General features: G+C 63.2%; 1 protein-coding gene across 2 annotated transcripts in view; it reads left to right on the plus strand.

Annotated features, from left to right (window-relative positions):
• Positions 1 to 1,066: 1,066 nt before the first annotated feature.
• Positions 1,067 to 8,275, plus strand: part of CBFA2T3 (CBFA2/RUNX1 partner transcriptional co-repressor 3) — a 27,830-nt gene continuing 20,621 nt past the window's right edge. The window contains exon 1 of one of the 2 annotated variants that reach the window (XM_042027015.1): positions 1,067 to 1,270. The gene's annotated coding sequence lies outside the window, so the exon portion shown is untranslated. The remainder of the gene's footprint in view (positions 1,271 to 8,275) is intronic. The other variant, XM_042027014.1, reaches the window with a different exon arrangement.

The following is an 8,275-nucleotide window of genomic DNA, read 5'->3' on the forward strand; positions in this document are numbered from 1 at the left end:
ATCAGCCCCGTGCTGGGGCTTCCCCTCCTCTCCCTGCAGCACCCAGACCGTGCTCGACGTCCCCTGGGGCTCAGGGCTGCACCCAGAGGGCAGAGACCCTGCTGGTGACACCCCGCTCTGCCCTCTGCTCCCGCAGCACAGCACCCCCACACCCCGGTACCCTCCTCCCCACTTCCACCCAGCCCTCCCCGGCCCCCCCCGAGCCCTGGGCGGGGGGCACAAAGCGGGGAGCCCCGGGTACCATCTGCGGGAGCCCAGGTGGCCGCCAAGACACGCCATCTGCTCAGCCACCTTCGGGGACCGTGCAGGCGCTGCTGTATTTTTAGGACACGTTTCCTCCCTCCCACCTGCAGCCCAGAGCCGCCTTTCTGGTTTCTAACAAGTTGTTTCTCTCTCGCTGACAGCTCTTGGGGAGCCCAAACTCCGGCGCTGAGGGGCCTGGCCGGGGGATGCAGGGATGGGCTGCACAGGGGGGTCACCCCGAGTGCTGAGAAGGTCGGGGTGATGCTGCAGCTGCAGATCAGCAGCAGCAGCTGTGGGAAAACCTCATCCCATGGGTGACCCCAGGCAAAGGGGCTGTAGCAAATGGGGGGCGAGGCTTGTGCCAGGCTGCAAATGGACAACCGTGCCATGCCGTGCTGCGCTGGTAGTGCCATGCCACCGTGCACGGTGACAGCCGTGCCGTGCCGGTCCTGCCGTGCCGCGCTGGTTGTGCCATGCCACAGTGCACGGTGACAGCCGTGCCGTGCCGGTCCTGCCGTGCCACGCTGCCCCGCGCTGCCCGTGCCGAGCTGCACCGCGCCGGCCCCTCGCAGTGAGGAAGTGAAGCCGGCGCGAAGGGGAAGTTGTTGGAAAGTCAGACCGGAATGGCTGATAGGGAAGGCAGAGCTGGGCTTGGTCACAGATGGTTCCTGTTGGGGAAGGACACGGGCGCAGCTGCCCGGCCACCCCCACCCGCCGCATTATCACTGCCCGGCAGCTGTTCACCTTCCCCTCGCCATGGGACACGGCTCCGCTGCCACCGCGGCCCCGGCCGTCACATGAGCGGCCCTGGCGGCCGGGCAGGCGCCGAGTGGGCAGGACACCCCGCGCCCCTCCGGAGCTCGGCATCCCCAGCCCCAGCACAGCTCCTGCCCACACGTGGGACTAGGCTGGCGGCACCAGCCCCGGCGGGGCTCACAGCACTGCGGTGCTGCCACCATCCCCTCGGGACCCCCCAGAGAGGACAGGGACCCCTCTTGGGCCAGGCCACCACGCAGGACCAGCCAAGGTGAGAGGCAGCGGCGGGAGGAAGGTGGCGGTGGCCGTGGCGTTGCCGTGTGCCGTGGCACGGGTCACTCAGCCGGGCGTCCAATGCAGTCTTGGGCAGGCAGGTGCTCCCCGAGGGTGGCACGCGGCTGGCACCAGTCAGTGCATCCCCTTGGGGACCAGCCAGTGGGAATGGAGGCTGGGACATGGCCAAGCCAGTGGCAAAGGCACCATGGGGCACCATGGGCTTGCTGTCACGGCGACCCATTCAGAGCCTGCTCTGCAATTAAACCTTTCCATAACGAGTAATCAGCCCCGAGGATGTTTTATTTGCAGCATTTCAGTCCTCTGTTTGCTGGGTGGTTTTGCTCATTCCGGGATCAGCAGCTCACATCCAACCCCACGGGCTCTCCAGGTGCTGCTGATTGTTTGCAGCGCGGAGGCTCCGTGGGCACGGAGCATCCCCCATCCCTGCGCTGGAGCATCCCCAGGCACCGAGGCCGAGGGGCCGTGGCAGCTCTGGGGGGCTCGGGGGCTCTGCTGGGCCTTGCCTGGCGCAGGCAGGAAAGCGGAGCCGGCTGAGTCACCGGTGTGAACAATGCTGGCCCCGTGCCCCGCTTCCCCTCACACCCCCACCCCGCTCCTCCGGCACGGCACGGGGCTCCGGCCACAGCCCCCTGCCCACCCCGGCACCTGCCCGTGGGTCAGGGACACGGCTGGGACAGAACAAGGGCAGGGTTTGGGTGCACCGTGGGTGCTGCACCCGTTGTGCCGGCTCACCGTGGGTGGGAACTACACTGGGGTCCCTGTCCCCAAAATGGGCACATGCCAGGCACGGGCACGCAGCGATAAGGTGCCGGGATAAGGCGGCACGGCCGCGGGGCTCGGCGGGCACCGCGCTCCGGAAGGCTGCAGCCAGCGAGCCGTGCAGATTGCTGCGGGCTGGCCGGGCAGCCCGTTAGGCTTTTGGCAGGAGAAATGTTTATTTTGTTGGCCAAATATCTCTGCAAACTTCCTGATTTCCTTGCGGCCAGCGAGGCAGCGATAGGGCTGGCGAGGCCGTTGCCGGCCGCGCTCTCTGGCCTCGGCACCGAGAGCTGTTATCTCCGAGGCACAGCGGGCAGGGAAGAGGTGGAGAAAGGGAAATGAAATACAACAGAGGTGGCACATTTTTTGCTCTTGATAACAAGCCCTGCTTTTAGCCTGGGAACTTGGAAACGATGCAGGTGGCCAGAGACAGCCACAGCGTCCTCCGCTGCCGTGGCGCATCTGGACCTCGTAATGAATCCCAGACCTCACCCAGCACAGGGCCGTGGCTCCCCATGGCATGGCCTGGCACAGCACAGACTGGCACCGGCCTCCACACGGCCAGAGCCCCAGGCTGGGGGATTTTGGTGCTGGGAAGGTTCTGAAAGCAGCCCCAGGACTTGGGTGTCCATCCAAGCCGCTGCCGGAGTGAAGGCAGGCTCACACCGCCTCCCGCTAGCTCCCATTGATTTTTGTAGGGATGTGAGGTGTTGGAAGCACAGTGCCTGCTAATTAAATTCCCATCGTTACTAAAGAGCCCTGTGCAGCCTGTGGGGTGGGGAGGGCCAGGAAAGAGCTGCTCCCCGAAGTTAGGGTGGGAGAAGGGGAATGTGAAACTGTTGTGAACCCAAGGGCAGCTCAGGGGATTCTGTTCAGCATCTCCCGGTGAATTCCTGCTCGCCAAGGATGAGGCTGGCAGGACTTGCCACTGGCTGCTGCTCCCGTGGAGGTGCCAGCAACATCTCCATGCACAACAAAACACCAGCTCCTGGAGTCAGGGCAGCACGTGGTCATCTCTGCTTTGTAATTAAAACACTTCCTAGGCTCTCCATGGCAAAGAAAAGCTGGAAGCTTGGCCCTCAGCAGCCCCCAAACCTTGAAGCACCCAGAGGAACGGTTCTGTATCCAAAAGTCTCCCATTTTTTAAGACAAGCCGGTGATTTTCCGGAGCCGGCGGCGCAGGGTGAGCTGGATGATAAGCCGTAGGGGGTGGTTTCCCTTTGAATGCCACGAAGCAGGAACGAATCTGTCAGCAAGGAAAACAGGATTTTAATTTTTTTTTTTCTTTTAATGGAAGATGCACTTTTTTATTTTCAATGTGGAAGTGGTGGGAAAGCCGCAAAGCCACTGGATCTGCTTCAACAGCCAGCAGGGCTGCTCCTTCCAGCCCAGTGGCTACAGCGTGGGTGAGCCCCAGTCTGGGGACCCCCAGGAGTGGTCACGGAGGGAAGCCAGGCACAAACGAACCCCCTTCCTTGGGAAAGGCTGGCGCACGGCGCTTCCTGCCCAGCAGATGTCCCCGGGCGGATGCAGCTGCGGCGGGCGATAGCCGGCGGGCAGGCGAGCGTCTTCCCCGGCCGCTGGCTCCCCACCAGCCCCTTATCTCCCTACTGCATTCCCCGATGGATTAACGTGCAGGAAAATCCAGCGCCAGGGCTCCTGCTGCAAGCAAAGTGCCAAGGGAAGAGCGCCGGGGGCTGCAGCCTGGCTCCCGGTGCTCGCTCCGGGATGGATTTAGGGACTGAGATTTGGGCCACCACATCCGTGCTGGCAGCCGGGGCAGGGTGATGGGACCATCCGTGGCCACAGCGACCCCTCCCAGCCCTGCAGGGATGCTCCAAGCAGAGGGGGACTGGGGACCCCACAGCCGTGTGGGGCTTTGCATCCCTGCAGCTCGTGAGCAGCCGCCACACGTTGTCCCCAGGCTCTGCTTGTAGGACACTGCCGGCACTGCCGCAGCTGGTGAGGACTCAGAGACGTACCCAGGGACGCTCTGCTCCCCGAGAGGGAACGGATAGAGACCGAGAGACCCAGACGGACAGACAGAGTGGCTGGGGATGCCACAGGAAACCTGTGGCACGCCAGGGCTGAGCGCCGGCACGGCTCGGTGCCTTCGCCTGCAGACATCGTCCTGTGAGAGCTGGCGGGGGCAGGAGGGGCACGGCCCAGGGTGCCCGCGGAGGGACAGGGGCTGAGTCACCGGCCTGGCGGGGGCCAAGGTGTGATAAACCAGCACCGTGGGCTTCTTAAAAATGCCTGAGGCTTGCGAAGAGGGAGTGCAGCCGGAATAGCAATCAGCTCGTCCCGGCACCCTGGGAAGCACCAGGGCTGAGCCGGGAGAAGGGGACAGTGCATTGCCGTGGGGGGCACGGGGAGGGCAGTGGGTCGCCACTGATGGCTGGGCACTCCCAAGGTGTCAAAAGGGTCCCCAACACCGCGGTGGCTGCAAAGGCAAGAGGGGGCATCCAAGGGTGCCTTGGTGGCACTGTGAGCCCAGCACCCACCGCGTTGCCCCTGCCCACCTGCCCGGCCCCGATAGCAGGCGGGGGTCGTGTGCAGGGGCAGATATGGGGCCTGCATGGCACATGGTGGTGACCATTTCCTGTGAGGTTCTGGTGCCAGTTGCCTTCATCTGCCCTCAGCGAGCACTTTATCTCCTGGCACGCACCAAGCCGAGGCCTCAGTGCTCCCCTTCTCCCCCAGGCTGTGCCTTGTGGTGTCCCTTCCCCTGGGGCAGGTCCTTGGCACTCTCCAAACCACTCCATGCAGCCTCTTGATGTGCACACCCAGCAGGGATGGAGGACATCACCCAGCACCGAGAGCACAAGTGATGGCTGACGGTGACACCCTCCCGTGGGGTGGGCAGGCAGGGATGGGCACCGGGCAGGATGCACGGCGCTGGGAGGTGCCACCTCCCCAAAACAAAGGGATCACGGATCACCGCAACGTGTGTGGCTCATCCCCGCACTGGGCTCACCACGCCATCAATCACTCGGCGTGACCAACACTGAGCCATGACAGGAGTTTCCACCCTCTCCCACGGGTGGGAACGCACTGGGGCCCCATCCTGCCCCGGCTCCAGATTTGCCGGGGGAAGGATTGCCAGGCCCCGGTTGGGATGGATCCAGCCGGCTATCGGGCTCTGGCAGGAGCTTATCTCCGGGCCAGCCGTTAATTTCCCACCGCAGCGCAGCGGGGCCACCACCGGCTCTGCCGGAGCGGGGCTGGTCCCATGGCCTGCGCCCAGGCACCCAGGGAGCTGAGGGGTGGGGGGATGTTTCCCCGTAGGGAAGCCAGACCCCCCCTTTATCCCATCCATGGGACCCAGGCCTGTGGTGGATGGGTGGCCACGGAGCACACGGCAGTCCCGGGCTGGGCAGGGAGAGGGTTTGGGGCAGGAAAGGGTTAAGGCGGGGAAGTTTGCTCACTCTCAGCAATGATTTAAACCAGACAGAAAGGTTCTGTCATCCATCACGCTAACAGCCAGATCATTGTGTTTTAAAGTGTCTGTAATTGCAGCAATACAGAGACCGGGAGAAAGATAAAGGCTGGGAAGATGCAAATGCCGAGGGGAAGCACCAGCCCCTTGCACCCGGCGGGGAGAGACCCGGGGACAGCCCTGGGGACAGCCGGGGGCGGCCCAGGCGTCCTCCTGCCTAGTGATGGCACGGGGTGGGTGATGGGGCGTCTTTGGTGTGGTGGGAGCACCCACAAAACAGCACAGGAGTACAAAGCCAGTGACAGGGAGGGGCAGAGAAGGGTCTGAGTGGGTGCTGGACTCCAAATATTGTCTAAAAATTACATTTGTCTTCCTCATTATCCCTGGATTAGCACAAAGTGGCTCTTCTTTCCCCATCTCCTTCGGGATCCAGGGGATCCCAGGGACACGGTACAAAGGAGGGTGAGAAGTCGCCCGAAGCCTGCGAGGAGGTGGCCATGGCCACGACCACGGCCACGGGTGGCCGGGCTTTGTCCCAGCATCCCAGGCCACGTGCAAAGCCACCAGCAGGGAATTATTAACATTCAGCCGAACCCCGCCGAATAAAGCGAGCTAACACAAATGTTTATTTTCACAGTCGTGAATTATGACTTCAATAGACCAAAATTACAGGCTGCGTGCGTGGAATGGGAACGCAGCAGCCCCTGCCACCCAAACGCCGCCGGGGGGACGCGGTGGCTCTGCCCCCCCTGCTGTCCCGTGGGGTGACAGTGCCGCCTGCCCATCCTGACGGTGCGTGAGCAGCTCCTGGAGCAAGAGGTGCCAGGGCAGGGGGTGTTTGATGGTGTCCTTCACCTGCATCCCAAATTAACCAGGAGCCGAAGAGGTGGCGACTGTTCCCGGCAGGTCCCTGTGATGTGTTTGTGGCAGGGGGCTGGCAGGTCAGTGGGGATGGGTTTGGTCACCGCTGGGCTCATGGCACGGCACCAGCTGGGCACTCACGGGAGGGTTTTGTGAGGTATTCGAGGTTTGCACTTGGGTGTGTGACATAGGTGGCTCGGCTGAGAGCATGGTCAGCCCTGTGGGCAGGTCCCTGCTCTCCCAGTGAGTGGCCAGATCCTGAAGGAGCCCTGTCCTGGCAGCCCAGAACTTTGGGAACAGTTTTTGGCTGCCTCGCTGATGCTGGGGGTCTGCGGCACCTCGACCTGCGGCGTCTGTGCTGGGAACCACGTGTCCAAATGCACGTCCAAGTGCGCGTGTCCCGAAGCACACGTGGCGCTGGCATCTGCATGTGCCAGCCGGTGCCACCCCGACGGAGCTGGGGTGTGGTGAGGTGGCTGTGCAGCTGTGCAGGGGTGGATTTCCCTCCCATGCTCCGGTGCCAGTGGGGCCGTGGCACCTGCACGAGGCTCCTGGGGAAAGGACCCTGTGGGAATGAGGGCAGCAGGACCTTGGAGAACCACAGGCCCTCTGGGAGCCCTCTGGGAGCCCTCTGGGAGCAAGGGATGGAAAACTGGAGCTGGAGGCCAGGATGGCTGTGAGAGGCTGGAGGGGCTGGGTCGGGATTCTGCAGCACCTCCTGCTGTGACCCCATCAGTCACAGGGGGGAGCTTGGCTGTGCAGTGACCACCGTGTGGTGGCCCCATAGTGGCCATGTGATGGCCATTTACTGGCCATAGAATGGTCAGTTAGTGGCCTTGTGATGATCATTTGCTACCTATAGAAAGGTCATTCTGTGGCCATGTGATTGGCATTTACTGGCCATGCAGTGGTCATGCAGAGGCCATACGATGGTCATTTACTGGCCACACAATAGTCATACAGTGGCCATCCAATGGTCACACCGAAGCCACGTCATGTTCATTTACTGAGTGCCATGCAACTGGCACTCAGTAGCCATGCAAAAGTCATGTACTGGCCACAGAATGGCCATTTACTGGCCATGCAATGGTCACACAGAGGCCATGCAGCAGCTGTGCAGTGGCCATGCCAGGGCCATGCAGTGCCCTCACAGTGCCCACACAGCGTCCATGCCTCAGCCATGCCAGGGCCACGCTCTGGCTGTCCAGTGGCCACGCAGCTGTTCCGTGCCCCCCAACCCTCACTGTGCAACAGCCGAGCCGGGTGACCCCGCCTGGCAGAGCTGCCGCGCTCCCAATCCCTGGGAAGCGGGCAAGGATGAGTAATACAGCCGGCACAGGGCAGTGGCAGAGGGAAGCAGCTGCCAGGCACAGTAATTACACACAGAGGCAGGGCCGGGCTTGCAGGGAAATTCACAGGGAAATTGGCGGGGATTGTGTTCCCGCTGCACGGGCAAGCAGCAGCGCTGTAGCAGGGCTTGGGGAGGGAAAATTTGAATGCTGTCCCCCAGCTGGCACGGGGCACACGGGAAGGGTGTGCCAGGCAGCCGGGTGTGCCAGGCAGCCAGGTGTGCACCGCTGCCCGGCACCACTGTCGGGGAGGGTCCCACCGGCATTCCCAGCAAGCAGCTGCCCTTGGAGTCCCACCGAGGCCCAGCAGGGTGGGGGGCACTCCAAGGCCAGGCTGGGATGGGCATGTGGGACGTTGAGGGCTGTGCCTGTGGTCTTGTGGCTGCTCCAGTGCAACCCCAGCCCTTGGGCCCCTGGAGAGGGAAGCTGAGCACAGCTCCATCCCCCTGCAGCCCCCTAGCCCCCTGCAGACACCCCCACCCTGCTCCAACCCCTCAACTCTTCCCATGGCCCCAGACAAGTCCTGGCCCGTTCCCTTGCAGTCCCCCTACCTCCCCCAAAAAAACTCCCA

This window comes from Corvus kubaryi, unplaced genomic scaffold, assembly GCF_017639235.1.
Source record: "Corvus kubaryi isolate FWS band 111438036 unplaced genomic scaffold, C.kubaryi_AGA036_p1.0 37300, whole genome shotgun sequence".
Classification (NCBI taxonomy): domain Eukaryota; kingdom Metazoa; phylum Chordata; class Aves; order Passeriformes; family Corvidae; genus Corvus; species Corvus kubaryi.